The sequence below is a fragment of the Ahaetulla prasina genome, chromosome 5, assembly GCF_028640845.1.
Source record: "Ahaetulla prasina isolate Xishuangbanna chromosome 5, ASM2864084v1, whole genome shotgun sequence".
NCBI classification, from domain to species: domain Eukaryota; kingdom Metazoa; phylum Chordata; class Lepidosauria; order Squamata; family Colubridae; genus Ahaetulla; species Ahaetulla prasina.
In genome coordinates this window covers 20,809,167-20,834,369 of record NC_080543.1, presented here as the reverse complement: position 1 = coordinate 20,834,369, position 25,203 = coordinate 20,809,167, and the positions used below count along the sequence as shown (strand labels likewise).

Below are 25,203 nucleotides of genomic sequence, written 5' to 3'. Positions count from 1 at the left end.
TCGATTGAAAGCAGAGCCAATAAGCCAACTCTGTGCCTAGTTTGGTTTTTATTCGCGCCAGCAAATATGCTGATATTCTTTGATGCGGTTTAATCATATTGAACAATTCTAAGCATCCCAAAGTAAAATTTGCATTCCAGTTCTGAAAAGAATCCCTTGGGTGGGGGGGGAAATCAGTCCTTTAATTTAACTTTAACCCGTGTTATATATTGGTTCCACTGAAAGGAAGTAATGTTCAAAATAGTGAACAATTGCAAAGCCAGCCACCCCATAAATTGTTTTCTCCAGCCCTGTTTAGTTTGGTATGAATCAAGCATATCAACCAGTCTTTAATAAAAGAGGATCACCTTGGCTGCCCAGGGTAATTGGTTGAAGATTCCATTTCCATTTTTAGAAAGGTGGCAGGTGTTCTTTTTGTGTCTTTGTGTGTGTGTGTGTGTGTGTGTGTGTGTGTGTGTGTGTGTGTGTGTGTGCCTTGGAGGGAAGGTTGACTCCCAGCAACTGCCTGGACAATTTCCTGCAATTTCCTTGGTAAGATTTCAGAAGTAGTTTGTCATTGTCCGCTTCCTAGCACTTAGAACAGAAGTCTTCAAACTTGGCAGTTTTAAGACTTGTGGACTTCAACTTCCAGAATTCTCCAACCAGCTATGCTGGGAGTTGAAGTCCACAAGTCTTAAAGCTGCCAAGTTTGGGGACCACTGACTTAAAGGGAGTGACTGACCCAAGGTCACCCAGATGGCTTCATGCCCCTAGATGGGACTAGAACTCATAGTCTCCCAAACATCTGTGAAGATCCATAATCAGAGATGAAGTTTAAATCCCCAAACTCAATTCCACTCCTGGAGGGATTCACTCTGAATCTGTTCCTTAAGTCGGTCTCTCCATCATATCAAGTGTCCAGGGGTGAGATTCAGCCGGTTCGGCCCGGTTCAGGCGAACCAGATTTTACATCTGGTTCACTGAACTGATAGTTGCAAGGACTGGCTGGCCCCGCCCATCTCATCCCGCCCATCCCAGGAATCTCCATACAAACCATTTTGGATGCCAGTTAAGTGCAGGGTCCCCGCGGAGGCTCTGGGAGGCCGAAAAACAGGCCACTCGGAAGTTCTGAAAGTCTGGAAACGGACATGTTTCCGGCTTCCAGAGGGCCTCCAGAGCCCGGGGGAGCCCATTTTCCCCCTCCCAGAGGCTTGAGGAAAGCCTCTGGAGCCTGGGGAGGGTGAAAACACCCCCCTGCCATGATGCAGGGGGCCAACTAGGCCACACCCACCCAGCAAGCAGGCAGAGAACCGGTTGCTAAAATTTTTGAATCCCACCCCTGCAAGTGTCCAGCCTGGGGATGAAAAACATAACTAAGTATCATCAGCACATTGATATATCAAATCCCATGCCCACAAAGGACTTCCTCCATGAGGGGTTTCATGTAGATATTAAAAAGGAGGAACAAAGAAGTTTCCATGAGTGTTAAGTAATTAAGGCATAAGACTATGCCTTAAATGCCCTTTAATTCCATTGGGGAGAACAATCTCAGCCAAACTGTCCACAGATCCTCAAAATGTACAAAGGAGACAGAGCCTGTCTCCTTTGAACACAGCTTTTGTCATTTGCACAGAAGATCAGATCCTATGGATGCCTCTGTCCCCATGCCTGTAATTAAGGTTTCCTTCTGTCTTGGCGCCTGCCTTCTGGAACAATATTCCCCAGAGACTCAAATAGCTCCACCATGATGATGTTCCGAAAGCTATTTAAGAACCTGGTTATTCTTCTAAATTGTGGGGCAGATTGATAGTTTGTTTGTTTGTTTGTTTAGCCAACGCATCTCACCACTCATCTCACCACAAGTGGTTGAGTCTTAATCTTTATGTTTTGTAACTAATATGTAACTTTAGTTAAAAATTAGTTCACTTTAGTTAAAAATTACCAAAAGGGATAATGAAACAGCATATAACTTTCATCATTCTTTTTGTTTTGTTTTGTAAATTTTTAATTTTAACTCTTAAGTTACCCAGAGGCAGTAGGAGTCAAGCTGCCTATGCATTGCATTCATAGAAACAGATATGTAAAAAGCAAGCATGTGTTTCAGTCAATTTCTCTCTTTGGATTTTGCTTAGAAAACAGTCCTGCCAGGCTGAAATTTCTGAATAGGTAATAGTGCTTGTGTTCACAACAGGTCCAAAACAAAATATTCCAAATTCTCATTTGCAACTAAAATAAACCCTCTACTTCAGGGGTGTCAAACTCGATTTTATTGAGGGCTGCATCAGCGTTGTGTTTGACCTCGGGGGGGAGGGGCATGGCCCGGGGGGAGGGCATGGTGGGCGTGGCATGGGACTTGTGTCAGCGCCACCTGTGTTGGCCAAAGTACTAAGGCAGGACTTCCCTGAGTCCCTCACTCACTCTCATTATAATCTCCTTCCTTCCTTCTTTCTTCCCTCCCTCCCTCCCTTTTTCCTCCCTTTCTTCCCTCTTCATTCTCCTTTCTTCTTCCTTCCCCTCTTTCCTTGTTTTTCCTTCCTTGCTCTCTTCCCATCTTCCGTTCTTTTACTTTGTCTTTCCTCTTTTTCTTTCTCCTTCCCTGTCCCTTCTTGCATGCTCAAATGCAAAAGGGGAAAATTTCACTTTTTGTTTTGTTTTTAGTTTATTTTTTTAATAGCCCTCTGCCAGCAAATAATAGACCCTGGGGGACCTGCATGCAGCCCCCCCCCAACTTCGTTTTCACTGGCAGAGGCACCGTGGACCGGTCCTTTGCTGTTTCCAGGCCCCTAGAGGGTAGATTTAAGCAGCCCGCGGGCCAGATCCAGCCCGCGGGCCTTGAGTTTGACACCCCTGCTCAAAGCTTTTTCTTCACAAATGCTGCTCAGTAAAATATGCATTGTTGGAAAGATATTGTATAGCATTAGATATTCAGATATAATACATTCTCTATGGAGCCGTTAATTTTACTCCCCCCCCTTGATATAAAACACTTTAAAAATGTTTATTTTTCAGAAAAATATGATTAAGCTGGCAAGACCCTAGGTGTCAAATTTGCTCATTCCAAATGCAAGGAAACTCTCTTTGTGCTAATATGATGTATGAAAATATTTTATCGGAGGCAGGAATATGATGAATTTTATTCTCTAATTAGTAGCATCTGGTCACACATTTCTCTGCTTGATGTTGTAGATAATTCATTCTTCATGCAAGATTTGACTGGTCAGCGGGAAATGAAATAATTCATTTTCAGCATGCTATAGTCCATGTAGTCAAGTGTCTCTGTAGGAAAAAAATATATTTTTCTTTATAAAAATATTGTTCCTTTTTTAGTAAGAGTAAAGAGAAATAGCATCATATTGAAAACAAATGTTTAAGTTTTAAGTTGCCGTCAAATCCATCTGTTTGGTCTCTCTAAGTTTTAGATAAGCCCATGAGGGCTTACAATAGAAGAGAAGATTCATCAGAGGGCAATTTTCTTAAGGTTTCCTCAACTTTGGCTTATTCTGGGAGTTTGCATTTGCCCAGCCATAGGAAGTAACCTTAAGTTCTCTGTATGTTTTGGATTGCAAATGCTATAATCCTGCACCCTACACAGGCTGGATGTCAGCCCCACTTCGCTGGGGCTGCCATTCCGGCGGGGACGGAGGCAAACAGGTCAAACCATTCCACATTCAAACTGCCCAGGAAGCCTTGCCTTGTATCCGCCTGCTTCCTCCTGCTGACAGCCAGTGGACAGGAAAAGAGAGCCAGGACAGCCTGGCTCTCTTTTCTGATCACTGATCCCGGGGTCGCCCCCTCCATTGCCACCAGATGCGCTAACACCAAGTGGTGGGATTCAGCCAGTTCGCACCTATTCGGGAGGAACCGGTTGTTAACTTTCTAAGCAGTTTGGAGAACGGGTTGTTGGAAGCGATATCTTGTTTTTTTCCACTTTACAGGGCTAATCCTGTAAGGAGGGCAGGAAGGAAAAATTCTGGTGTTGTTTCTAGCCTAATCTTTATTGCCCTGCTTGCAGAAACTGCCTCTCCACTTAACCCTTAGTACATTGTAACAGCTAAGGCGAAGGGTTCATCGACCTGAGTGATGTTGAGTTGATCATGCCCACACGGTCACATGACCACCGAGCCACACCTACCCAGCTGGTCATTAGGGCAGAGAACCGGTTGTTAAATTATTTGATCCCACCACTGCTAACACCCCTCAGCTGAGAGGCAGACAGGACCACGCCTGCGCAGAGACCAAGCTGGCCAAGCTAGCCAGAGTTAATCGGGGATTGTTGAGAGTATCCACAGATCGATGGGCCCTGCAGCCTGGGCTGATTGAGGCTTGCTAGCCCAGAAGGGATGCAACTGGAGCCCTCTGTCAGAGGCAGGGGTTCTGAGTAGAGTCAAGGGAGTAGAGTAGTGGGGTGGGGCATGATAGGTTTAAAACGGAGGTGGGAGCAAGAAGAGGCTAGACCTGACAATATTTCACTGAAACTGCACTGGATGATTGTTAGAGCATGCCAGAACGTGGAAGATAAAACATTACAAGAACTTCCACCCTGTTGTCTGGTGTTTCCTTTCCCGTCCTAATCCGGAACCTGACATTGGACTCAGTTATAGGAAATACATGTTCCATATTTCCTATCTGTATTGCAAATCATCTTGCTTCTTGACCAGCCTAATCAAACTTCCAAACTTAAATATTCCTTGTGCCAGGTAGCTTTTGTGTTTTAAGGTTTCCTAACAGTGGTGGGATTCAGCCGGTTCGGGTGAACTGGTAGTTAAATTGTTGGCTGGCCCCTCCCCTTTCCTTCCAGGAGTCCCCATGTGCCCCAGTTTGGCTCTCAGGTAAGTGCAGGGAGGCCTACTAGGCCCAAAATAGGGCGGGGAGTATGCCTCCCCCACAGCCCGTTTTAGCTCCCAGGAAGCTTCAGGGAGGCCTACTGGGCCAGGGGTGGTATTCACTTACCTTCGCTATCTGTTCGCAAATGTGAGCACACTTCTGCATATGCAGAGCGTCAAAAACGGGATGTGATGACATCTGGGTGGGTGGGCGGAGCCTCCCGCAGCTGCCGCTACTGGTTCTCCCGAACCGGCTAAATACTACCACTGTACTAGGCCCAAAATGGCATGTGGGGGGTATGGTGTGGCCCCCCGAGACCTGTTTTTTCTCCCAGGAGGCTTCAGGGAGGCCTATTAGGCCCAAAGCAGGAGGGGGTGCTGGATGCTGAGTGCTGCCTTTCACACCCGCTGACCATGGCCACCATGGCCACGCCCGCCTAGCATTAGGGCAGAAAACCGGTTGTTAAATTATTTGACTCCACCACTCTTTCCTAGAAACCTTAGCTTACATGAGATGTTTTGTGAAATAAGTTATTTCATGTAGCTTGGTCACTATTAGTTTTTTTAGAAGTGGGCAAGCTCAGTAGTTTAACTGACCTAAAGCAAGAATTTAAGTCCTTTGGTCAAGGCTTCCTACCAAAGTTTCAGAATCCCTTAAGAAGTTTCCACAGTTGGAATTCCTCAACATACTTCTGATTGAGATAAGATTGTTGGGAAGAGGCCTGAACCAACAATCTTTATAATATGAAGAAAAGTTCTGTTATAGGTCAGAGTGTTTATTTTACATGCAGTTGATCCCAGGTTTAATGACAACATTGGGGTATAGATGAATGATTTGATTTCCTGGGTTCCCATATATCTTTGACAATGCCCATTAGCATTAAATTAAAACTCAAATTCTTGGAAAGGTCACATTAGAGCTAAAGCTATATCAGGTTGAGTTACAGAGCACTGTGCAATTATTATTGCCTTAATCTCAGTCTTTTTTTAAAAAAAAACTTTTTAAATCAAAGTTCAAGGAGAATTCACAACAATAATCTTGACCTATATAGTGCCCCTGTGGAAATACAGAGTACATTTAAGAGTAATAAACAGACCTTTGTCTTTCATTCAGCCTTGAAATTTAAACTAGTTGCATAATATAAGATTTTGTGTGTGTGTGTTAACAAACTGCTGTCATTGATGGCCTGTGACTGTGCTAGGTATTTTTCAAAGTGAGTTGGTCTCCCAAATTGATGAAGGCTGCACCTCCAAGCATATAGAAAAGAGGGCTTTTCCACATCAAAAAAAAAAAAAACCTTATTATTGTTAGGTTTTATTCTCCCCTCCCAGAGCATCCCAGAACTGCTGGAAGTTAGTAGCAAATGAAAGTGCAACTTTAAGTAAATTAAACAGAAAAGTCAAAGTAAGCCATTTCAGTTAGGAAACTTAGAAAGTCTGGTAATAATTGACTGAGAGGAACAGCACTGTGAGAGAAGAGAAGGAATTTGATGATGAATCCCTTACATTTATTTTAATGTGAAGTAGCCCGGTGGTTCACAGTGTGTACAGTTTGCCCTAAGACAGGTTTATAGTCAGCATATTACATATTTATTTAACATCATTTCTATCCCATCCCAGTCCTCTGTGAACCATCAAGGTGGGCTTCAAAAATTTTACCAAGGAGTTCTCTGCCTGGTGGGCACGGCCATGGTAGGTGTGGCCTGGTCGTCATCCTGCACTGCAGCAGGGGGAATTTTTGCCCTCCCCGGGCTCCGAAGGCTTTCTTTGAGCCTCTGGGAGAGCGAAAATGGCCTCCCCAGGCTCCGGAGGCCCTCTGGGGGCCGGAAATGGGCCCATTTCCGGCCTTCTCAAACTTCCGCTAGGCCCATTTTTTGCCCTCCCCGAGCCTCCACGCGCCCCTTGCACTTACCTACATCAAAACAGGCCACATGGGGACTCCTGGGAACTGTGGGGTGGGATGAGCAGGGCCAGCCAGGAGTGAGATTCGGGGGTTCTCCGAACTGCACAGAATCATAGCTAGAGGTTCTCCCAAAGCCCTGCGAACCCCCAGCAGCTCATCCCTGGACAGCATGCAACACAGTTAAGAAGATAACCAAAGTATATAATGAATGTAATCGTATTTCTACCATAGTTAATACTTAGACAGTCCGCAATCAGCTCAAGTCAAAGGCAAGATGGAATCATACTGTCTCAATGTGATCCCCACTGCCCTCCAAGCAAGGGTTGAATTTTGGTGTCATGTTACAAATAAGATATTTCATTTTGGTCATTTGTATAAAGATTTCTACAGACGTGATGTGACTAGCGTCCATTTCTCCCCACTCCATAGAGCCCATGCCTGCCGGTACTGTTGCTTTCTGTTGAATATCTTTCCATCGTTCTGAAACCTCCTTGGCTTTTGCAGTCTGAATAGGCACAATGGGAAAAAGTTGCTTTGGGATTTAGTTGAAGAATTGGAAGCCAAGAAGACTACATACGATTGTGGAGATAATTATTAGAACAGGAAGAAAAGATATTCATACATAGTTGGACTCAGTGGTGAAATGTAAAATTTGTTACTGCTGGTTCTGTGGGCGTGGGTTGGTGGGGGGGGGGGTAATGTGACTGGGTGGGCGTGGCCAACTTTTTTTTCTTTTAAAAGCATGTTTTCTACAACCTCTTCGGCCAAAGAGGTTGTAAAAAAATGATTTTAAAAGCCTCTGACAATCCCAGCTGAGTTGCCTGATCATCAGAGGCTTTTGTTTTCTTTTAAAAGCATTTTTTTTAGTTGTAAAAGAAAAAAAGCCTCCGACAGTCAGGCAACTCAGCTGGGATCGTCAGAGGATTTTAAAAGCATTTTTTTTACAATCTCTTCGGCTGAAGATGTTGTAGAAAACATGCTTTTAAAAGGTGCTGATGATCCCAGCTGAGCTGTGCGATCATCAGAGGCTTTTTTTTACTTTTAAAAGCATTTTTTTCGGCCAAAGAAAAAATGCTTTTAAAAATAATAATAAAAAAGAAACCTCTGATGATCGCGCCGCTCAGCTGGGCATGGGGGGGGGGGCAGGGATTTTTGCTACCGGTTCTCCGAACCACCCGCCACCATCACTACCAGACTGGGTGATCCGGTCCGAACCGGGAGCATTTCACCCCTGGTTGGACTACTTTATCATTACATAGATGAAAGGACTTCACCCATGGGAATTTCTCTAACATTTCTCATAAATACAACCTTTTTTCTTGAATTAAATGAGAATGGTATTTAAAACGTAGCAGTAGTATGCTACCATTTTGTGATAATGTGCTATAGGAGTCAAGAGGAGAGCTGTTTACTCTAAAGCCAGGGGAGTCAAACTGCATCATGCACAGGGCAGGCCCACCCCAGCTCCGCGAAAGGGAAAACCATCGTGATACGTCACATGACAGCAATGTGACAAACGCGAGTTTGACATCCATGCTCTAAACAATCTGGAACTGAACACACTCAAAACCGTAGAAATGGTGGTAGATTTTAGGAAAAACCCTTCCATACTTCCACCTCTCACAATACTTGACAACACAGTATCAACAGTAGAAACCTTCAAATTTCTGGGTTCTATCATATCGCAAGATCTCAAATGGACAGCTAACATCAAAAACATCATTAAAAAAGGACAACAAAGAATGTTCTTTCTGCGCCAACTCAGTAAGCTCAAACTGCCCAAGGAGCTGCTGATCCAATTCTACAGAGGAATTATTGAGTCTGTCATTTGCACCTCTATAACTGTCTGGTTCGGTTCTGCAACCCAACAAGAAAAACACAGACTTCAGAGGATAATTAGAACTGCAGAAAAAATAATTGCTACCAACTTGCCTTCCATTGAGGACCTGTATACTGCACGAATCAAGAAGAGAGCCGTGAAAATATTTGCAGATCCCTCGCATCCTGGACATAAACTGTTTCAACTCCTACCCTCAAAACGACGCTATAGAGCACTGCACACCAGAACAACTAGACACAAGAACAGTTTTTTCCCGAAGGCCATCACTCTGCTAAACAAATAATTCCCTCAACACTGTCAGACTATTTACTGAATCTGCACTACTATTAATCGTTTCATAGTTCCCATCACCAATCTCTTTCCACTTATGACTGTATGACTATAACTTGTTGCTGGCAATCCTTATGATTTATATTGATATATTGATCATCAATTGTGTTGTAAATGTTGTACCTTGATGAACGTATCTTTTCTTTTATGTACACTGAGAGCATATGCACCAAGACAAATTCCTTGTGTGTCCAATCACACTTGGCCAATAAAAATTCTATTCTATTCTATTCTATTCTAAAAGGAAGGACAAAACTGACCCCACTCATTGAGATTGGCCAACAGAGATTATCCTTTCCTTCATAAGAGTATAATGCTACAATAATTTTCATGTTAATGGTTTTGAGTTTCTGTCATACTCCCACCTAAACACAGATTACCAAGGGAAACAATGTAGTGGTTTCAAGTCATTTCCCAGTTCTAAAAAATCATCTCCTAAGATGCAACTATTATTATTATTATTATTATTATTATTATTATTATTATTATTATTATTATTATTATTATTATTATTATTATTATTATTATTCGTATTTTTATACCGCCCTTCTCCGAAGACTCAGGGCGGTGTACAGCAAAAATAAAACATAAATAATGAGAAAATGTAAAATACAATAAACCATTAAAAATCTAATTCGATAAGATGAAAATTTAAAATTTTTGAATAAAAATAGTAAATAAAATTAATCCCATTAAAATCCCATTAAAACATTCAATTTAAAATTGTATCAGGCCAGCCCTGCTTGGTGAAAAAAGAAAGTTTTGTGCTCGCGCTCAAAACTAGATCTTTTGACTATGTTCTCTTCTGATGCCTCCCCATATTATGTAACTCGGTATTTTTTTTTCCTGCTTTATAGCTCAGGGGTCTCCAAACTTGGCAACTTTAAGACTTGTGGACTTCAACTCCCAGAGTTCCTCAGCCAGCTTTGCTGGCTGAGGAACTCTGGGAATTGTAGTCCACAAGTCTTAAAGTTGCCAAGGTTGGAGGCCCCTGTTATAGCTCATTCTAAGTATAACAAAAAAAAAAAATCCTACTTACAAAGGGAAAAATGGAGGCAGGGAAAAAGAGTGGAGAATACTGGAAAACAGAACTAGCTGTACAGATTCAGTTTATTTTACAAATCTTGACCTGAAGGTGAACTGTTCTGTGGCTTGAAGTCAAACATGCTTTCTTCCCTCCGTTACTTGGAACTCCGCAAATTCAGCTGCCTTGATTTTACCAGTTGCCAAGCCAAGGAAAATAGAAAAAAGTGCTTCTCTGGTGTTTTTTTTAAAGCATTTGTATGGAGTGTAGAAAGTTCATACATCAGTAGGTATGAATGTATTGGTGGAATGAAGCAGTTGTTAAGAAGACTGAAGGTTAGGTAGGAATCACCTGAAAAAAGACGAAGGAAGAACTCTTAGCATGCTGATCTATGGCCATAATAAAGATTTGAGTTGCTTTAACTCTAAGCTTCTGTTTAGAAGATAAATAATAATATGAATCATCCCACAGTGAAACTCTCAAGGTGGCATTTGCTCCCTCCTCTGACATATGGGAAGATCAGACTAACTAAAATCTGTATCCTCCAATTCATGTAGTGGTCTATATGTAACAGAATGGAATGGAATGGAACGGAACAGAACGGAACGGAATAGAAAAGGGAAGGGTAGGGTAGGGTAGGGTAGAATAGAATAGAATAGAATAGAATAGAATAGAATAGAATAGAATAGAATAGAATAGAATAGAATAGAATAGAATAGAATAGAATATGGAAAGGACCTCAGAGGTCTTCTGGTCCAGCTCCCTGCTCGAGCAGGAGCCCCAATACCATTGGCTGTCCAGTCTCTTCTTAAAAACCTCCAATGATGAAGCACTCACGATTTTTGGAGCGAAGCTGTTTCACTAGTTAATTGTCACTGTCAGGAAGTTTCTTCTTAATTCCAGGTTGCTTCTCTCCTTGATTAGTGTCCAGCCATTGTTTCTTGTTCTGCCCTCTGATGCTTTGGAGAATAATTTGACCCCCCTCTTCTTTCTGGCAGACCCTCACAGAATGAGACACATGAGGGAAATGTGATCATATGATCCTGATCGCTGGATATAAGTCGGCAAATTTTGGCATTGAGAAGAAGAAAATTAGACAGTTCTCAGGAAGAAGAGACAGGTCTTCCACCCCCCACATGGAACACACTTCATCAAGTAGTGATTAGTCATTACTATCCAGAACTGGAGAAACTTGTCATTAGAGAATCCATTTCAGGATCTTCCAACTTAAAAGTTACTTAACTATTTATCCAGCAGCTAAAAACTATACCTCAGTATAGTTCTATCTTATAATCACAGAATCAAAGAAGGGAGTAGAGAATAAAAATCTATGACTATTTTTCTAGGATTTTGTATAAGCATAATATTGTTTCAAAAAGCACCTTGGACGAACACCTAAGAACCAGTTTTGCCTATAAATAGGTGAAACAATAGTGAAAGTGAAAGTGGCAGACTTGGTCACACTAAACCATCACATTAGAGATCTCAACTCTGGTTTAGCCCTACAGAAAACAGAATATTAATAAATGCGTAATCGTAAGTGTGCTACAAATATGAATCCAGATTGTATATTAGTTGTAGGCAAACTGATTTGGATTTTCATTCTTCCAGAAACCAAGCAATATATAGCCTTGGTCCCCCTAAAAACTACTTTGCTCCATTAGCTACTTTGCATGCCAGACCAACAATACCAACAGATCAGATTTCTAGGAAGAGCTTAAACCTGGGAACAGACTTGCAAATGTATGCAAATACTCCTAAACTGAAATCAACATTGTGGAATCCTTGGTGCCATCTGAGCTTGGTTATTTGCTTGGGGACATTTCATTACCCAAAGAAAATAATATCATCAGGGTTAGTGAGTGTGATGTTTATTTCCAGTTATAGTATATAGTAGCTTGCCCTACTAGTATTAGGGTGGGATGTTTTCCTCCTGGGTGTTTCCTTGATTAAGGTATTGTTTTCTGCTTGATTGTTTGTCTGGTGTTAATCCCTGTTTATCTGGGTACTGACTCCTGGGAAGGACATGTCCTGATCTTTTTGTTTCCTTCTCAGTTTTTTATTGTTTCAGAGGACCCCCAAGGACCTCCAATTCAATCCCGAGATACATATGTTCTCTTTTATTGAAATCAACATTATTGGGTTAGTTAGCCTTCTCCTGCACTTCCATGGGAGATTATGCTTTGATATGGTAATGCTATTCTTTTTTTAAAAAAAAGTAGCTATGATTTATATGCAAACAATTATAGTGTACACAATATTTATGAATCACAGGGTTTTTTTTGCAAACCCGCACATTTTTAAGAATGAAAAGCTTGAGAACTACCCATTTTGAAAATACTGTTATTGTTTATCTGGATCGACTCTGATTACAGGTTCAGAGGGAGCCACATTTAAATTTAATCCTGGGGGAGACGAATAAAAAAAGAATAGCTCCTGGTCTTTGTGACATTCTGGGAAGACTTCAAGGCTTCTTGCTCTTTTCTGAAATAAAACAGATTCAGAAAACAAAGTGCCAGTTAATATAAAACTCTCACTACTCATGTACTGAGATTGATTAGGCATCTCTGAAACAAAAACAACAGTGAATTACTCTGTTGGATTTCTTGCTGCATCCATTTGGGGAGGATCATTTCTCAAAGCAAAACTAGCTGAACAAAGTAACGTTCCTAATGCAGCTCTGGATTCTTTGGCCTTATGGGGCCTTGGATTCCAAATTTAAATTTTAATCTCCATGTTAATTCACTTTCATTGCCTAGACATGTTTTTAATAAGGTTACATTTTTTTGGGGGGGGAAAGAAGTTTCTTTTAATGAAGTGAACTATTGAGCAGAGTGCTTGGTATCTGATTTTCTATGCCAACCAATTCCCTAAAATAATATTTTTATAACCAACACTAGCATATTATTTTGGGTTGGCTTTTGGCTCATAGACAACTGGGGTCAGTGGTTAAGATGCTGGGCTTGTGGCTGAAAAGCCACCAGCCCAGGTTCGAGATCCAAGAACCACACGATGGGTGAGCTCCCATCCTTGCTTGGCTCCTGCCAATCTAGGATTTCAAAAGCATGCAAATATGAGTAGATAAATAGGTACCACCACAGTGGGAAGGTAACAGTGCTCTGTGACATCATGCTGGCCATTTGACCATGGAAATATTTTCAGAGAGCACTGGTTCAATGGCCTTGAAATGGAGATGCTAGTCAGCAACAACTAGCAGAATAAAATCCACAGGGCCTCCTTTACATTTTGAGTCATAATCTTTGCAGCCATTTCTGCTGTTGTCTGTTGCTAATAGTCAGAATTTTTTTTAATGCATTCTTGTCCAGCATTTCTTTATGTTACTCATGAGAGACGTATTAATGAAATCCATTTGCATTTATTTTTATTTTATGCCTATTTGTAGAATATATTTATCTCTGCTCCCCCCAAAACCAGTTACTTAATTTCATATCATATTTTCTAGACATAACATTTTCTGTCTGGTTGTAAGTCAAGAACTACCCGTAATACTTTTTTTTCCCAATTGTTTTTTCGATCAAATTCATTCATTTCATATTCATTGCAATTATAAATTATCAGTATGATTATGTTATTGTGATATGATAATCTCTGAGCATGCACAGGGCATATGCAGAGCCACTTTGTTGCAGTGGTTAAGGTACCAGAGCTAGAAACTGGGAGACTGTGACTTCTAGTCCGACTTTGGTCATGACAGCAGCTGTGTGACCTTGGACTACTTCTTTTCAGCTAGAAAGAAGAATACAATGAAAAATACTGGCAAGAGAATGACAGAGGGGCATTGCCAGATGCCAACGGTCTCCTCAAAGAAGAAATTTTAAGTGTGTGACCTACTATTACACTATCTAGTTTCTATACTTTAACTAAGCAGCATGCAAACATCTTAATATGTCACTTCTATAAAGGTAAAGGTTCCCCTCGCACATATGTGCTAGTTGTTCCTGACTCTAGGGGGCGGTGCTCATCTCAGTTTCAAAGCCGAAGAGCCAGCGCTGTCCAAAGACATCTCTGTGGTCATGTGGCTGGCATGACTAAACACCAAAGGCGCATGGAACGCTGTTACCTTCCCACCAAAGTGCTTTCAAACTGCTAGGTTGGCAGAAGCTGGGACAAGCAACGGGAACTCACCCCATTACGCGGCACTAGGGATTCAAGCCGCTGAACTGCCGACCTTTTGATCAACAAGCTCAGCGTCTTAGCCACTGAGCCATTGTATCTCTACATATCTACCTATCTACCTACCTACCTATCTATCTATCTATCTATCTATCACTTCTATACATGTCTGCAATTTACTTGAATAGTTATATAGCAAGAGTGTCAAAGTGGCGGCCCGCAGGCCAGATGCGTCATGTGCAGGCCACGCCCACCCCAGCTCCACAAAGGGAAAAACATCACAAAAGTCACGTGACAGAAATGTGATGCGGTGAGTTTGACACCCGTGTTATATAGGGATAAACAAATTAATACTTGATTTGGGAAAAGCTGAATGATTTTTTTTTCCCTGCATATGACATGTCAGAAATTAGAGGCAACATTGGTGGTGAGTCACTGCTACCATGTCTTCCTTGATCAGTGGATTAACTCATGTCTTTCTTTCCAAAGCTTTGTGAGAGACAATTAAAATCACACTGCCTCTGGAAGCCTTTTCACAGCAGGCTAACTCTCAAGTGTAAATGTGCCTGAAGAATGGGCTGATGAAGAGAGCATTTCAGCTGAAAAAGCAGAGACAGCTTGCCAGTTGGAGACTGCAAAATTAACATGAGATAAGAGAGTGAGGTATGAATCAGCAGAGTGGCCTGGCAGGTAAACAGTCTTGTACAATTTAGGCAGTTTCCATAGAAATTAACTTTCAGATTCCAAACTGTAGAAAGCAATCAGTCCACTCTACTTTCCTAGTGTAAGTGTTGGGTCCAAATTTGGACGCCGCTGCATCAAAAGAATGAGGCAAATCGGAGGGGATGCTTTGTGGTTGATCAGTGAGCTGAAAACATGGAGCAATTAAGGAAACTGGGGTTATGTTAACAAGAGAAGACTGAGAATGAATATGATAGCACTTCTCCAGTTCACTAAAGACCCATGATTTATTTTCTGATCTTCCCAGAGTATGTGGAATAATGGCCTCTAATTACATGAAAGGAAATCTCTGTTGAATGTTGACAAGAATAATAATAGTTGACCATTAATCAAAGGGCTTTAATTAAGATTTAGCTAGTAAACTCTTATGACTAGTGTATTCTAAGTCCCCACACCCCACCCGCCATCTATCCTTCTTTCTCTAAGGTTCCTACTTGATCTAAGTTCTAAAGTAATATCCTACTTGTTTCTTAGGCCATTTCTACTTACCCCTTCTTATGAAAAACTGCATGTGTTATAACCTCATCTGATTCTTATATTATCAATCACAAATACAATAACGTAGTCTAATTGTGTGGGCTATCATGGGACAAGATGACAAAGTTTGCCTTCTCCATTCGGTCAATTCAATTCAAAATTCAAATTCAAAACCTTTTATTGTCAATGCACATGTGTACAATGAGATTGGGTGAGCCCCCGTCAATCGTACTATGTTGTTGCAAAGTTATTTTCCATTCAGAAGCCTGACAGCCTACAGATAAAAACTGTTCTCTAGCCTATTTGTGCGGCTGCCTATACTTCTATATCTCCCTCCTGATGGCAGGAGAGTTAAAAGTGTTGACCAGGGTGTGAGTCATCCCTGAATCATGTCAATTACTGTATGATTAGCTTCAGGGGTGAAAGGTACCTTTCAGTACCGGCTTGGAAACGTGAGCACACGTGCCTCCTCCATGCATGTGCAGAGCCTTCTGCAGAGGGTCAAAAACAGGATGTGATGATGTCCGGGCAGGTGGGCAGAGCCTCCCGCCACCAGCGCTACCTGATCACGCGATCCAGATAGATCCGGCTGAATTTCACCACTGATTAGCATATCTTTTGGGGAATGATTTGGCCGCCATCTATGCCGAGTTTTTTAATTTGGTCTCTTGAACTGAGCAAGAAGTTGGACTAGAAGCAGTGGTGGGATTCAGCCAGTTTGCACCACTTCGGGAGAACCGGTTGTTAACTTTCTGAGCAGTTTAGCAAACTGGTTGTTGGAAGAAATCATTAGGGCAGAGAACCGGTTGTTAAATTACTGCAATCCCACCACTGACTAGAAGGATAAATGCCCCTCCTCTAACTCTTAAGATTCTAACATTGTAGAAGTTTATAATTATTACAGATTCAGACATTGTATATGAGCTAGTATGAGGGTGAATTAGTGACCTAGGTCACTTCCTGACAATGAGAGCCTATTTTTGGCATACGTTGGAGGAAATGATGGAATCTCAATGTATAGAGAAAACGAAATTCTGTAGAAGAATACGTATCTTTCAATTAAAAGTACTCAACCAGTTCCTCATTAGGTATATAAATGTACATATTTATAGAGTCTCTCTCCTGGCTTTCATGTTCATTATATATAATGACCTGTACATAATTCATGAAAATGTATGTAATATTAAAATTGATTGTTGTATATACTTGCATATAAGCCCAAAATTTTAGATGCCAAAATATACACCAGCATCCCAAAAAAATGGAGTTAGGATTATCCAAGGATGGACATATCCATGAGTTTATATAATAATACTTTTTAAAAAACTACTTGTATATGTTCACATATAAATCCATCTGCAGTTTAAGTGCAAATTCTTTTTTTGTTGTTGTTCCTTTGGATATTTTTGGAAGGAATTATTATGATTTTATAGTATTGGTTTTAAGAGATATGACTTTTACAATAATATTCCACTATTTATTTAATGAAAGTTATCGTTTTTAAATTTCATTTTGTTATATTTCAAATCAGTTTTTTATAATTTCGCCAGAAAAGTTTAGCTACTGGATGGATTAGAAGTATATATGTATCTATGTACTTCAGGCTATTTACCATATTTTTCAAAGTATAAGACGCACCTGAGTATTAGATGCACTTTAGTTTTGGAGGAGGAAAATAGTGGGGGGAGGGAATTCTGCCTACCGGGTATTCATCTGGCTAGTCACAGCACATTAGTTCACTCACTGGTTTTGAGGGTGGGGCTGGTTGGGGCTGTGCTTCTAAAGCAGGGGTCTCCAACCTTGACAACTTTAAGACTTGTGGACTTCAACTCCAGAATTCCTCAGCCAGCTTTGCTGGCTGAGGTATTCTGGGAATTGAAGTCCACAAGTCTTAAAGTTGCCAAGGTTGGAGACCCCTGTTCTAAAGCGCAACTGATCCTCGGAGGGAGCTCCAGTGACTAAAGCAGGCAAAGCACGGAAGGGGTAAGAAAAGGCAGCAGCTGTTCCAGGTAGCCATTTTGGGCACCGCGCAGGGTTACATTTAGCATATAAGACACACCCAAATTTTCAGCCTCTTTTAGGAGGGAAAAAAGTACATCTTATACTCAGAAAAATATGGTATAAGGCTTTTCAAATCACAAATATATTACTGAAAAATGTCTTCTCATCCTTATGGGTGGTATGTGTCTTCCTCAATCTTGGGTCCTCTACCAGAGGCCTGGGGATTCAAAGGTTCTGCACAATGTCTTAGCTTACCTGTTCCTAGCACTGGGCTCCTCTTGAGAAGCAGCTCTGATGTTTTTCTTGGGATCTGTTAGAGTTTGGTATCTCTCCATTTTGGAGTTACAAATCCAAGTGCTCCCACCACCACTGGGAACATTTTGGCTTTTCTTTTTACATCATCTCTAATTCCTCCTTCAGACCCAGGGACTTCCCCAGCTTCTCATGCACCTGCACAAAGATAGAACAGAACAGAGTAACAGAGTTGGAAGGGACCTTGGAGGTCTTCTAGTCCAACCCCCTGCTTAGGCAGGAAACCCTATGCCACTTCAGACAGATGGTTATCCAACATCTTCTTAAAAACTTCCAGTGTTGGACCATTCACAACTTCTGCAAGCAAGTCGTTCCACTGATTAATTCTTCTAATTGTCAGGAAATTTCTCCTTAGTTCTGGTTGCTTCTCTCCTTGATTAGTTTCCACCCATTGCTTCTTGTCCTGCCTTCAGGTGCTTTGGAGAATAGCTTGACTCCTACTTCTTTGTGGCAGCCCCTCGGATATTGGAACACTGCTATCATTTCTCCCCTAGTCCTTCTTTTCATTAAACTAGACATATCCAGTTCCGGCAACCGTTCTTCATATGTTTTAGCCTCCAGTCCCCTAATCATCTTTGTTGCTAATAACCTTCTTCCTGGTGCTGGTATCTCTTGACACTGCTGCATCTATTGCCCCTGCTATTTTCTGGTCCTTGTCTAATACCACAATGTCTGGTTGATTGGCCAAGACTTGCCTGTTCATCTGGATCAGAAAGTCCCACTGGATCTTATGACCTTCTATAGAATCTCCCATCTGGACTTTGGAAGGTCTAGCCCAAATACTGTGGAGATATTTCTCTACACAATACCACCTATTTGGTTCAGTGGTGGGTTTCAAATTTTTTTACTACCGGTTCTGTGGGTGTGGCTTGGTGGGTGTGGCTTGGTGGGCATGGTAGGGGAAAGATACTGTAAAACCTCCATTTCCATCCCAGGTCAGGGGAAGGATACTGTAAAATCTCCTTTCCCTTCCCAATTCAGGGGAAGGCTACTGCAAAAGCCTCATTTCCTCCCAATCAGCTGGGACTCAGGAGGCAGAGAATAGATGGGGGGGGGCCAGTCAGAATTTTTACTACTGGTTCTCTGAACTACTCAAAATTTCCTCTACTGATTCTCCAGAACTGGTCAGAACCTGCTGAAACTTACCTCTGATTTGGTTGTATCATTCATTGTTGCTCTGTTTTCACTAAACGGATCGATTTCGCAACTGGAGAGATAATTGTTGCACTAGTGAATTTCTGTGCTTCCATTTTGAAAGCAGAATTTGATGGATAGGGATTTCCACATCCACCCACATAAGAGGAAATGGCTTAAGAGAAAAGAAGAAATAATTACCACTTTACAGTATTTTAATTTTTAATTAGCTTTATTTGTTACTGAATAGCTCTGCTTCAAAAGCTTAATGGGAACACCACAGTCCACTGTCATTGCCCACATGGAGCTAATGACAGTTTGTGTAAAATTCAATCTCCAATTTTAAAAATCCCCCTTGTGGGAAAAATATTGAGGAAAAGAAAGAGATATGTTATATGACCGTGAATCTGACTCAAAGTGGAAATATGTGTTCGCTCTGAATGGCAATAGCCTGATCTTGTTGATGGGGTTGATGAATGCAGGAAAGTAAAGATATGAACTTATTTAAGAATTAAGAGTTTACAAGGAATGTCAGAAAGTATGAATTGCAGTCAACTACATTTGCTCTTGGTACCTATAAAAATAGGAAATTGACACTGGCTTCTCACAGATCGTACTTAAACTAGAAAACTCATGGGCATCGATTCAAGGAGATAACTCTTGATCAAATCAGGCTTTATTGCAGATATTAAAGAGTGTTTAATCTGAAGAAAATTAGCAAACTTGAATTATAGAATGTTTTATGCAGATATGTAATTGAAAGTTGGTTACTGCTACTAAATGCAGTAACCGTAATATATAGTAGAAGAAATGTATGCATGAGAATAAACTCTTAATTCATTGGTTCAACAGTGAACCAGAAATGAGTGCATGGCCTCCCTTGCTTGCTTAATGTATTTATGATTAAATATATAAGGAATATTTGTAGTGACATACTGCTGTTTTTCTTCAGGACATAAATGTATCTGTTCTTTTGTATATAGATGATGTTAGGTTGCTGGCTAAGAACCCAAATGCAAGATAGTATAAGCCAAAAAGTATGGAATTGAAAATCAATACATAGATAATCGAAGTACGCGTAGTCCTTGACTTACAACCACAGCTGAGCCCAAAATTTCTGTTGCTAAGTGAGACAGCTGTTAAGTGAGTTTGGCCTCATTTTACAACCTTTCTCACCACAGTTGTTAAGTGAATCACGGCAGTTGTTGGGTTAGAGACATGGCTGTTAAATGAATCTGGGTTCCTTCTTCACTTTGCTTGTCAGAAGGTCGCAAAAGATGATCACATGACTCTAAAACACTGCAACCGTAATAAATATGAGTCAGTTGCTAAGCATCTGAATTTGATCACATGAGCCCGGGGATGCTGCAATGGTTGTAAGTGTGGAAAATGGTCACGTCACTTTTTTTCAGTGCCGTTGTAACTCCGAATGGTCATTAAATAAACTGTTGTAAATTGAGGACTACCTGCCTGTAGTTATGTTGGATGGGTAAACTGGAGCAAATGCTTGCAAGATGTACACAAATGATGAAAAACTTAATACATGAAATTGTGTAGCTTGATATACACAATTTCTCCAAGATGGGGAAAGGCTTAAAGATATTTTAGAAAGTACTCATATACAAAGACGCTGAAGCCCACTGGGCGAAAAATTACAAAGAAAAGCAGGTCATTCACATGAATTCCTCTTTCACTTCATATCAAAGAGGTTTCCAGGATACTAGAATTCCGAAGTTTAAAGTACTGTTTGTTAGAATTAAATTAATTGTACAATTAAAAGTTTACTTTAAGCTTACTTTTTGAGAAAGTAAGATTGTTCATTTATTCTGAAGAAAATTTATCTCTGAAATATAATCATCATCATCATCATCATCATGCAGTCTTAAATGCTTGGGAAGTGTTCGACTAGTGATTAGTGATACGAAATCCACCATAGTTATCTCGTTTGCTGTGTATACTGTCATTTTGTGTATTATTATTATTGTTGTTGTTGTTGTTGTTATTTTTATTGTTATTGTTATTATTATTATTAATTGGCTGGAAAACGTGAGGATGACAATGATAATTTTGCAAAATGTATCCTGCATTAAAATGTTGGTCCTGGTAAGGTCAGTCAGAACTTTGGGGGGGAAATGGTAGCATTTGAAGTTAACGTTAGTTTTAAAACACTAAAATGTCATTGTATTAAAGCCTTTCCTCATGGTTACACCCAGGTGGAAGATAATTTAGAATACATATGTGCACTGAATTGTGTCCAATTGTGAAGTTGTGGGGCATCACGAACGAGTGCATGGACTGACCTGAAATACCCGTTCACTGACCATCTCATTTGTGGACTGTGAGATGGCAGGGGAAATTTCCAACTATTGTCACTGTGCAAACAATGGTGGGAAGTTGCTTAGCAAGACAGATGTCAGTTGAATCAAACTGGCACTGATTCATTACATGGGAAAACTTTTAGAAGCAACAACAAAAAGTTCCATGACATCTTAAAGTCTTTAGGAAAAATGCGAGAACAATGCTGCAGGAAAATGACAGGAGGTGATGTGTATCTCAGTCTTTTTCTAACCTTCCCAAAGGTATTCATTTAGCTGTCACTGGAGAGAAGACAGAGTTTCGAGAAAAGGTCAGACAATAGATAGAACAAGATTCCTAACGATGATCTGAAACCTAAGCATACACATGGACTAGGGCTTATATATCTGCTTAGTCTAAGTACCAACAGTAACTAAATACCAATTTCTTTGTAGCCTTGACTTGAAGAGTGGGTAGTAGCGATATATATATATATATATATATATATATATATGTCTTTGGTTGTTCGGGTTTTCTCCCGTGTAAAATTGGAAGTGTCTTGGCGACGTTTCGACGAAGTCTCATTCGTCATCTTCAGGCTTCAGCTTCGTGCTTCTGGGAGCAATGTGTGATCGCAGCTGTTTCTTCCTTTTAACTGCTAGTGGGGGTTTGAACTGATTGGGTGGGAGCTTGGCTGTGCTCTGATTGGATGGGGTTTTTTCTGTGCTCTGATTGGCTGGGGGTGTGTCCTGTGTTGGTGGGGGCTTGGTTGTGCTCAGTCTAGTCTGTGCTGCAGGGGGATTTGAGCTGGTGAGCTGCATAGCTGTTGTTTGGCTTTGTGGTCGTGCTACATCTTCATAGTGGGTGTCAGTCTGCTGCATGAATGGATTGGAGGGGTTTGAAATGGCTAATGTTGCAGCTGCGGTCTGGCTTCTGGTCCTTGGTCGTGCTTTATGATCAGTGTGGGTTTGGGTCTGCTTTCTGGGTGGATGTGCAGTGGTGACATCCTGTGTGGACCTTGTGAGTGTGGGTCTGGTGTCATTCCTCGTGTTATATATATATATATATATATATTTGTTTTCTGAGGTTTTCGCGGGTGTTTGTATGTAGGTCTTTGGTTATTCCGGTTTTCTCCCGCGTAAAATTGGAAGTGTCTTGCCGACGTTTCGACGAAGTCTCATTCGTCATCTTCAGGCTTCAGCTTCGTGTTTCTGGGAGCAATGTGTGATTTGCAGTTAACCTTTTAGCACTTAAAAAGGAAGAAACAGCTGCAATCACACATTGCTCCCAGAAGCACGAAGCTGAAGCCTGAAGATGACGAATGAGACTTCGTCGAAACGTCACCAAGACACTTCCAATTTTACGCGGGAGAAAACCCGAATAACCAAAGACCTACATATATATATATATATATATATATATATAAGTTTCTGTCTCTATCATTGGCATTGGCAATTAAAAAGGATACATTCAGGTGATAGGAAAAGACTCCAGAATATCTCCATAGATTAATGTCAGCAACCTTAATTTAGATGGATTAAATGGTCTGACTTGATCAAAGTCAATAGTGCCTAACATCTGAGGACTCAAGAGTTTGGTTTCTTTTTTTTTTTTTTTTTTTTTTGCAAAAATTTTTTATTTTTCCATAATAATTCCCACAATTTGACCAGTGTACAATACAATCACTTATCCAACAATCAGTCCTATACTCAAATTATACTCAGTCAGGGCTGCTCGACTGCCACTCCCCCCTTTAATCCTTTCTTCCCCTCTCATCCTTCTTAAACTTCCCCCACCACCTTCTCCTCGCTTTGCTACTTCCCCTCCTCTTTCCCACTTCTCACTACCATCCTTTCTAACCCTCTATCTTCTCCTTCTTCTCCTCCTCCTATCCTTTCTTCTCCCTCCCTTCTTTCCTCCCTACCCACCTACCTACCTACTTTCTTCCTTCTTTACTCCTCTTTCCTTACCCTTTCCCTTCGGGAGTGTTTGCCGAGCAGTCCCGACATTACACCATTCCAACTTGTTTAATTCTACCATTATTCCTGTACAATGGCAACCAATCAATTTATAGTCTTCCCTTCCCGCCTCCTTCCCCGAGACTTCCCAGAACAGAATACAGGGTATTGTAACTAACAAACATAATCTAAAATATAACATAAAACATATTCCATTTCACACCATCACACTATCAATTCCGTTCTTTCTTAAACTAATACATAATAATTCCTAACTTCACTCAAAAACTAAATGATATTTTTAATCTGATACTTATTTTGAATATAATCAATCCACTTCCTCCATTCCAATATATATTTTTCTTGTGTACAGTCTTTCAAGTAGGCAGAAATTTTTGCCATTTCTGCTAAATTTGATACTTTACTAATCCATTCTCCAATTGTAGGTAAGTCTTCTTTCTTCCAATATTGTGCAATCAATAATCTTGCAGCAGTTATTAAATTCAGAATCAGTTTTGTCTCTATAACAGTGCAATCTGAGATTATTCCTAATAAAAAGAACTGTGGAACAAACTTGATCTTCTTTTTCAAAATGTTCTGCATAATCCACCATATTTTAATCCAAAAGGCTTTAACTTTTTTGCAAGTCCACCATATATGATAATAGGTAGCATCCTCACAATCACATCTCCAACATTTTGCTTTCACATTTTTTTAATTTTTTTTTCCAGTCTCAGTATCTCTTCTCCCTTCTCATTACAATGTTTAAAAAAAAAATTAAAAAAAATTTCCAGCTGGCCTCAGCAATAAACAACAGACAGTGAGACTTGTAACACTTTCGTTTTCAACTGTGTAGCTCATTAAAGAACGATCGCCATTTTCACTTTGAAGTCAGATCCAAAACTTAAAAAAAAAATAACAGGGAATTGATTGATTACTTGCTTTTATAATTAGAGCTCTCCTGTTTCTGTTCAGTCCGGTATTATCTTCTTTAAGTTAAAATTGGTCCCGGCTAATATTACGTATAAACCTTTTAAGTCTTTTTTTTTTTTTTTAAATCAGTCTCAATATCTCGATCTCTTCTCCCTTCTCATTACAATGTTTAAAAAAAATTTCCAGCTGGCCTTCAGCAATAAACAGCAAACAGAGAATTGTAACACTTTCGTTTTCAACTGCGTAGCTCATTAAAGAACGATCACCATTTTCACTTTGAAGTCAAATCCAAAACTTAAAAAAAAAAATAACAGGGAATTGATTGATTACTTGCTTTTATAATTAGAGCTCTCCTGTTTCTGTTCAGTCCGGTATTATCTTCTTTAAGTTAAAATTGGTCCCGGAAGTTGGTCGCGGCAATTAGGTCTGCCGGAGCAGGAAAAAAGCCTCAGATCTGGAGCACTTTGAAGTTCTGAGGGGGCTTAACCCTTCGAGCCCCCTGGTATCTTCCAGGAGCTCTAGGGAAGCTCTACCTCTGCTTCTTTTTGCTCACCACCGCTTCTTCTCCCGAAGAGGGGGGTTTCCGAACTGCTGGACAGCTGATTGTCGCTGTCTTAGCAGTCCAACATGATCCAGAGGTTGGTGACCAGAGAGATCACCTCCATTGCCAACGGAGCCAACCAGGAAGTCTAGAGTTTGGTTTCTTGATGTCAATACTTCCAGAAATATGGAAGCTTTTCTTGAAGGATCAGGGTTGACATTTTGCAACGTATGTTTATATTAAGAATGAAAGGGCGAGGATGGAAGGACGAGGCCTATGGGAGCCAAAGTGCTTCCATCCTCTCCCTTAACCACCACCCCAACTCCAAAATTTTCTTGAATCATTTTTCAAGAATGTTGAGAAGTTAGAGGTTTTGATGAGAACAGGGAAAAATGGCAACACATAAATGCCGGGGGAAGAAAGACATTGAGTTCTACAATTGGGGAGCTTTTTCAGCTGGTTTATATTTCTCTTCCCACAATATGCTTTACTGGGTCAAAAGGGAATACTACGTTGTGGGAACTTGAGTAAGTTGACAATTTAATTTCCAGATGGTTGAATTTAGCCTGAAAGAATTCAGTCTTGCATAGAGTTAAACCCACTCAGCCATTTCATGGGAATACGTAACCCCAATTGTGGCACATATGACATATCTAGTCTTCTCATAGAGAACTAAATAGCCTGTTTTCTGATGCCACATTGCAATGGCGTCTCCACGAGATGTCTACCCAACGTTGATCCAACTCAGTGTGGTAGACAAACAGCGTCAATGAAAAGT

The 25,203-nt window shown here is 40.7% G+C and overlaps 1 protein-coding gene across 2 annotated transcripts in view; it reads left to right on the top strand.

Annotated features, from left to right (window-relative positions):
- PDGFD (platelet derived growth factor D) overlaps positions 1–25,203 on the top strand; it is a 227,221-nt gene that overhangs the window by 115,842 nt on the left and 86,176 nt on the right. The gene's annotated exons all lie outside the window — the stretch shown is intronic.